The sequence below is a fragment of the Vigna angularis genome, chromosome 6, assembly GCF_016808095.1.
Source record: "Vigna angularis cultivar LongXiaoDou No.4 chromosome 6, ASM1680809v1, whole genome shotgun sequence".
Taxonomy (NCBI): domain Eukaryota; kingdom Viridiplantae; phylum Streptophyta; class Magnoliopsida; order Fabales; family Fabaceae; genus Vigna; species Vigna angularis.
Window position 1 is genome coordinate 17638048 of NC_068975.1, and position 8138 is coordinate 17646185.

Here is an 8138-nt window from a genome sequence, read left to right on the forward strand (position 1 = left end):
CTAGGTTTATATACGGATAAATCCGTATATAATTTCTGTATATAAATTATATACGGATAAATCCGTATATAATTTTCGTATATAAATTATATACGGATAAATCCGTATATAATGGTTTAAGAAGAGCTAAATAAATGCCCTGTATATAGCAGTTTCCCATGCACAATATACAAGCAGAATAAAAGTTCTTATTCTATTGACAAACCTTCTGGATTAGACCAATAAATATAAATGTAAAAATTAATGTTAACCTATCTAAACCAATATTCACTATATATTCTAATTTCTCTGCATGTTATTTTATATATATATAAATTATATAAAAAGAAATTGTGATGTTCACCATATGCTTAAAATTCCTCAAACTCATGGTATAACACTTTAATGGAGTGATGTCTAATATTTAGTTTAATGAAGCTCAACCTAATAAGAGTAATATGCTGACTCTTAAGAAAGACCCAATATATTATCAAGTTCAGAGTTAAACAACTATTAATCAACAGTTCCAATAAAAATTAACAAGTAGCTCAGAACTCACTGTCTCTAAAATAGGTTTTTTAAATGTTAGATAATCGATAGGGACATACCACTAAACAGTTTAAAAGACGTGGGAAGGGTTCTTCGTTGAGTGGTCAATGCTAAATCAGATTTCTTTGATAAGTAAAGGACAGGTACTATAAGCTTTCCTTCTTGGTAACAGAATCTATTTCAACAACTTAAAGAATAGAAGAAAAAAATCAAGCAACCTCAAAGAAAAGTGAGACAAATTATAAGATAATATATTCATATGTACAATAATCATATAAACTATATACCATGAAGCTGCAAATTCAAGTGCACAAGTCTCATTACTATAGTGCATGTGCAAAATCTTAACTACACTGGCCAATTCTTAAGCAATCAACTTTGCAACAAAGGAGTTACAAGTTTTCAGAACAACAAAAAACATTAATTAGCAAATATAAGCTCAATCATTAAATAAGAGGATATCCTAGTACCATAAATGCAACCAAAAATGCACTGCAAGGTGGATGGGAAATTGTTTTCTGCTGCAATTGACCTGCAGAATATAAACATCAATCTTTTAACTGTTTACAACTATTGATAGTACATATAACTTCACAAAAATGCCAACTAATAAGAGTAAATTTCAATGTGCAGATTAGAAAAGCTACCCTTCAAAGTAGACTATAAGCTTAAGCGATTAAAGGAACTCGTGGTCAATAAATTTTTGTGAGTGGAAATTGACAAGCTATATAGACAGCACAACTTGCACAATCTAAAGTTAAATATCCACATGGTTAAGAGAGAGGAAAAAAAAATAGCACATATTATTTCCTTACTAATTCACCACTCAGATTCATGTAAGTCCGAGGAGGCTTTGCAAGGAAGACAAGAACTTCACCAACAAAACCTGCAACAAACCAACTTGCGAAAAAAATTTATCAATACAATAAACATAGACAGAAAAACAGAAAATAGAAATATCTAAGCAAGGCAGCGGGCAAACCTTTTCCGAAAATGGCTTTGGAATAGGAAGTGTTCATAGGAATCCCCTAAGATTCAGCAAATGCATCAATCATCTCAAAGCCCACCTAGACAATCATCAAATCAAACTTGTATTTCAGATTTAGCCATTTGTTCAAGAGGATTTATTTTTTCCTATTTAGCTATTGATCTGATCTCTGTTCTTATTTACTTAGCAGTCTTTAGAAACTTATTTTTAAATGTTTTAATGGTTTAATAACAGTTTAACCATTTTGACAGTTTTAAACAAAAAAAAATGCCAAAAATAAAAGGTGACCAGAGATGAAAGGAAAACAGCTACATTAATAAATACATCACCATATGCTATAAGCTTGTGCAAAACAACCATTGATTAATCTTAAAGAAAAGTACAAACCAGTATATGGACAAAGCAATTGAACATCAAAACTCTGAAACTCAAGCAGAGCAATGTACTATATTTAAAGAAGCATGTAAGTGTATGTATGTTACATGAAAATTCAAAACCATCAATACCTGCCCCTATACTCATTGTATTCATCTTATTCAAAATCAAATCACGTTACTGGATAATTAAAACCAAAGGTTTCTAAAAATGTGAGTAATATTTTTGCAATTATTTTATATTATCATATTATCGTTTCTGTGTATATTCTTTTCCCCGAATAATTTATCATCTAAAACTAAAACTTGTTTATTTTATTCCCATTTTAAAAATATTTTTATGAAATGAAATTGATAGTGTAAATGAGAATTCGTTATCACCAAAGATTATATAGCATGAGCTATAAGGATCTATTACAGTTAACAAGCAAGGAATAACTATACAAAACAAAAAAGAGAAGTTAATTCATGACATCAAATGATTAACATTTAAAATAAACACTACTAGTAAGGTAAGTTTTTTCTCTGCTATTTTTTATTCCAGTAAGCTTCAAAGAAATTGGTCAAAGTGGGAAGTAAGGCATGGTGCATGATGACATGAAAGAATCACTTGTTGAGAAGGCAGCCCATGAGCATCAATATGGAGAGCACGGCCTTGGGAGCACGTGAATGATGGGAATTCATTTGTTTTTTTAATTCAAAAGTGCACATGGGAGGAGACAAAAACACACGGCTGAAAACAATAAGTGGAGGACCCTTTGTGACATGGAAAGCACTATATTATTGGAGAAATGAGAGACTTGATACGTGAAAGAAGAAGGGGGCAGTGTGGAATTAATGGAAAGGAAATGACCTCTTTTCTTGGCTGAAACAAAGTACATGATGACAAGGAAGCCACCCACATATAGGACAGACCAAGGAAGAAAGTGGAGAGCACATAGTTAATCACAGTGAAAAACAAATAAGTAAAAGTAAATAATTAGCATGCATGGGTTTTACTGTTACAGAGTTAAGCATAAAAAAAAGATAGTTATGGGAACTGTCAACCTTCTTGGCCTTGTTGGTGGCTTCCTTGCTGATGCCAAACTTGGGAGATACCTCACTGTTGCCATATCTGCAACCATAGCTGCTGTGGTATGTTAAAAGATTTTCATATTTTGATACACTCAATAGTCACTTAACTCATTTCTCTGGCTTTTAACCACACTTAGGCAACCAATTTTCTCTCTTCCCTTAAGGGAAAGTGGTTTTCAAGTGCAAATTATACAATTAATTTTAAAAGAATGTTCACTATTTACTCTTAACATCTTTCTATCTATACTAGAAGTCAGTAATTAGTTTTCATGTCACTTGTCTTGGACCAGGGAGTGAGTTTGTTATAAAGAGACTGCATGTACCCAAAAAAGCTATATCTTGATCTTTTTTATACCTGACATAAGAAGATATGTATGTGAATTCATCTGATAATACTAGTTGATATTTTAAGTTTCTTCATATTTTAATCTAGTGAGAAATCAAACATTAAATAGAAAAAAAAAACGAATTAAATATGAACCATACATAACTAAAATATAAAATGCTTTAAAGACCATACTTACAAGTCCAATATTGTAGGGATAAGACTTGGTAGGGAAGTCTTTAACTGTACTCGTGTTATGAGACCTACCATCTGCCCCAGTGCTTCTACAGATGCGACACGAACCTAAAACGAAATAAGTTTAAATAAGACAAAGATCAAAAACAATCAAGTAAAAAAGTCATAAATTATACACTAAAATACTCATTTATGTTCATCAACCACACAAACAGAACATGTTCAGAAACTTAACTTTTATAGATGTATCAACAAAAAAAGGATCCAGAAAATTATAAAGTGGAGAGACTACTTCCAGGACTTGACGACTTGTCAACTTCTAAGAAAATTCTTAGCCCTCGTTTTTTATTCCTTTGACACTAGTGTTCTAAGTCAATTGATAAGTTAACAACTAATAATCTAAATTGTTCAGAATAAGGCATTAAGAACACGATAAATTATTGTTTATACTTTATAATTTGTCAAAAGGAATAAATGTTTAGAAGTGACACAAGTAGTTTAGAAGATGCAACTCATGTAGATCAAACTTCTTCTCCAATCAATTATGTTCACTATGGTATTGAAGAAGCCAATCAAGCTCAAATAATAGACGACGAGAAAAATAAATAAAAGTAGAGCTTTAAGAATTTATAAATAATCAGTCAATCCATCAAAAAATTATCCAACATGAAGAATATGACATGCAAAACAAAGGATCAGAAGCCATTCAAATTCAAAAGGATTTCTGATGGAAAGCACCTCCAGCTTCACACAAGGGAAGATAATGTTCCATCTAAATCGCATTCAATAAAATTAGAGGTCCAGGGGCAGTTACAAATGTATGGGGAATACATATATTCACATTAAAGTACAAACTTCCAAATATTCTCAATATTCTTGTAGAATTTTATATGGAATGAGCGATTTCAGTTTTAATTAGATAATGATATAAGATAATTTTAACATGGTCTTTGATAAAACTTTTGGAATTTAAGTAACATTAATATATAACAAGGATTGGAAAAGTTTTAAGTGAATGTTTATTTTCCAATCTTATTCATATGTGCTATGAAAGAGCTTGTTATATGTAAAATGAAATAGAATTTGTATTGACAAACGAAAATAACAACACCGGCCTAGAATTAGATAGCGTTTTCAGAAAGTGTTACTGATGCACACACACAGAAGAACATATCCACTTATCAGTCTAACATTGTCACTCAGACCTTCTTGCAAGGTTTCAATATTAAGAGTATATAAGTTCCCAAAATATGACTCTGTCTGTTCTATTTGGTCTTTGCGCTGGTACACACACTAGCAGATGAAGAAAGGATAAAATTCACTACAGTTTATGGATTTGAATATTATAACTGTAACCACCCTGATATAAATCCAAAATGGTCGAGTATTCTATCAATCCATTATGACTTCCTTACATATTAAAGCACTTAATAGTACAGAGTAATAGATCAGGAAGTAAATGAGTAACTAAGAACAACAATCTATCCTTATTCACGTTTACTTTACAGTGCCATGACAACTTTAGCCTTTTCATAACGTATTCTTCATTAAGCTCCAAACGATACCAAATAAAATCAAGAAAGGAAATATGCCACGTATTGATTTCTGAACTAATATTACTCCAGTTTTTATCTAAGCTGTCCAATCGGAATATTTTGGTGATGCCTAGTACAATGCTACCATCTCTTCTACCTCAACGAGGCTGGAGTTAGAGTTCTTTAAGAAGGTAAATGCAAGGAGAAAGGGCAATCAATCACACTCGCATGTAAATACGGAAGACTAAAACATAAACAGAGCAATAGTAAAATATATGAAGTTATAGAAAATAGACCTTCAGATTGATCATGAGAGCCAGATGCATCGATCCAATCATAGGATTTAACATGCATTGAGCCATACAACAACTTGCTCAACACTGTCATTCCAGGATGATTATGGAGAGGAATGATAGACGAGGGGGGCATGCAAAAAATTCCTATCTGCAAAAGAGAAAGCAAACAAAACTTCAGTTAGTATTGCTAATATAAGGCCCAAATACATAAAAATCTCTGACAGAGTAAACATGATCTGAAGTTATGAGACTTTACTTACAGAGAAGGAGTCACATTCATGTAAATGCAAATATTTTATAGGTGGCAAGGATTGATGGCTCCCATTACGTTCAAGTGCTGGACCAGGCCAATTCCGAACTAATTGTGCTTCTTGTTCAAGACCTACATCTGACGGCTTGATTCTCTCTGTAGAAATATTATGTAAGGTTATCAATAAAATATCTGTTAGACATGAAAATTATTCGGCTGCAGGATTAAAGTCATCTAATCTAAGAACTAAGATAGGAAACCATAAAGGTATTAGTAGTAATGTGTTAATTCTGTCTGCACTATAAACCACGCAGGCATGTCTCAAGATGAAGGAAAATAATTGAAGATACACACTTTGAACATACAACTTATGACAAATCCCTCTTTTCCTCACGTCAACTTACAACTTCTCTTTAGCTCCTTCCTCGTTAACGTCTGAATTCTAGCAGTAATCATATGATTTCTCACATGACTCAAATAACAAGTTCGGACACCATAGGCCTAGCCATAAACATTTTCTTTGATAGAAATGTTTTTTAATACCCTCTGTACCAACCAACAATATAAGAATGATGTAAACATAGACAAAGAATAAATTAGCTCTCCTTATTCCTTAATTTTGTTAGTTCCAACTATATATGTAGTAACACTTTTGAAGTTCATAGTGATCATATTGACCAAACTCCAGCTTATGCACTGACTTACTTTAATCATGTGACCACAGTTGGCATCAGTGTGTCTAAAATCATCAACAGGTCCAGCATGTGATGCCTTTTTTTTCGAGTCCCTAGTAAAGTGAATTTCAATTTTGACAACCTTCGTCCAAATCTTCTCTCCAGGCAAATTTGAAACCATTCAATTTCCAGCAAATTATTTGTCCATGTGGAAAATAAATTGGGGGAAGGACAACTTCATTTCAAACCTTGAATCACTTTTTGTTCAACCATCTATTAAATGAAGACTCAGGAATTATGCTTATCTCTCAAAAAAATTTATGTCAACAAGCTTAACATCCAATCCCCCAAAAATCAGACAAGCTATTTTTTTTAGGAAATCATCTTTCAAATTAAAATCAACATAGTCACGGTCACCTTAAGCTTCCTTATCATCTATTAAATCATCTAACAAAGTAAAATCACACAATAAAACAAATCCATCAAATGTGAATTAAACACAAACCCAAGTCTAATGAATTAATACCTGGAAGGTGCAGAAGGCAATTGGAGCTCCACCTTATCTCTTCCAACGGGAACAAACCAACCTAGGGTTTCAAAATTCGGGATTTCCAACCTCCAAAGAAACAAGAACAATAATCGGTCAATGTAACATTATAGATACTATGAAAATGAAGCAAATTTGGATTACTTACCAGATGAAGGTTTCAACTAACCACGGAGGTCGTCCTACAATGTTTGCTGAACGAGATTGTTTCGGAAGGCAACGACGCACAACCACATTTAGGGAAAATGCTTCCAAGCCCTTTAGTGTGTTCGATAGAAGAGCCTTTCACTGCGTTCGACAGAGGAGACTTCAAGTTAGCCTTTGAGAGAGGTTCAACGAGGGAGAAGGTTGCAGTAGCATACAGAATAACGCTCCATGAGGGAGAATAAGCCTGAACGAGGGAGAAGGTTGCAGTGAGTGAGGAAGATTAATGACGAGAACGAGGCATACGTACGAGTGGAGAAGGACGAATAGCTAGGGCTCGAGAAGGGGAGAAACTTGGCTCGAGGGAGGGAGGGAGAAAAGTGATACTTCTATATTATTTAGTTTTATTTTTTAATTATTAATTATCTCCATATCCGTATAAAAAATCAGCGGGTAAATATTTTGTCAACTTACATACGGTCTTACATACGGATCTATCCTTGGAAAAGGTCCCGCTTACACGCGCCAATTTTACCCACCGATATTATATACGGATAATCCGTATATAACATTTTACCTCATTATATACGGATTTTTCCGTATGTAAGGCTATTCCACAGATCCGTATATAAAATCCGTATATAACATCCCTATTATATACGGATAAAAATCTGTATATAATACTCTGTATATAATTGCCATTTTTCTTGTAGTGTTAGGGTGCCCATGCGAGCTTGCGAGAGAAATGGCGCTCAGTGCCCTTTTCCCAAGCGTGGCACGGTTCTTAAGAATTGGCGCTCAGCGTCCCTTAAAGGGCGCTCAGGTGTGAATGCGAGACTCCTACGCTAAGGGCTCTAGAAAAGGGCGCCCAAGTGTCTTGCGAGCTTCTGCAACCTTCTCTTCTGGTGCTCTTTCTGTCCTTTCTGAGTTCCAACTCCTTGATATTTTAATCCTCTTCAAATTCATTCCAATTTCTTACAAAATCAAGGGAATTTAGTGATAAAATCCTCAAGTATACCCAAAACTCTCTTATTCACAAAAGTAAGCTGAAAACATGAGTTCAAGCAAGCTTCTAAGTCAAGAAGGGTTGTTTTAATATCAAAATTGTATCACAGATAATAGTATATTCAACCGTTATCAATGTACAACACAACCATGATGCATAACCAGAAATTGTTCTACCAGTTATTTTATTTTACCCATTTCAG

At 33.5% G+C, this 8138-nt stretch overlaps 1 long non-coding RNA gene across 6 annotated transcripts; it reads right to left on the reverse strand.

Annotated features, from left to right (window-relative positions):
* Positions 1 to 701: 701 nt before the first annotated feature.
* On the reverse strand, positions 702 to 7317 carry LOC128197435 (uncharacterized). Of its 6 annotated transcripts, XR_008249989.1 has the most exons (10): positions 7149 to 7317; positions 6935 to 7074; positions 6766 to 6855; positions 5576 to 5721; positions 5316 to 5463; positions 3489 to 3592; positions 2938 to 3016; positions 1511 to 1595; positions 1344 to 1414; positions 702 to 1060 (listed from the first exon to the last, which is right to left on the reverse strand). It is a non-coding gene; the product is annotated as an uncharacterized LOC128197435 (long non-coding RNA). The 6 variants fall into 6 exon arrangements; XR_008249987.1 differs by having other exon boundaries at positions 1344 to 1428; positions 6935 to 7317; XR_008249985.1 differs by having other exon boundaries at positions 2938 to 3004; positions 6935 to 7316.
* Positions 7318 to 8138: the final 821 nt, after the last annotated feature.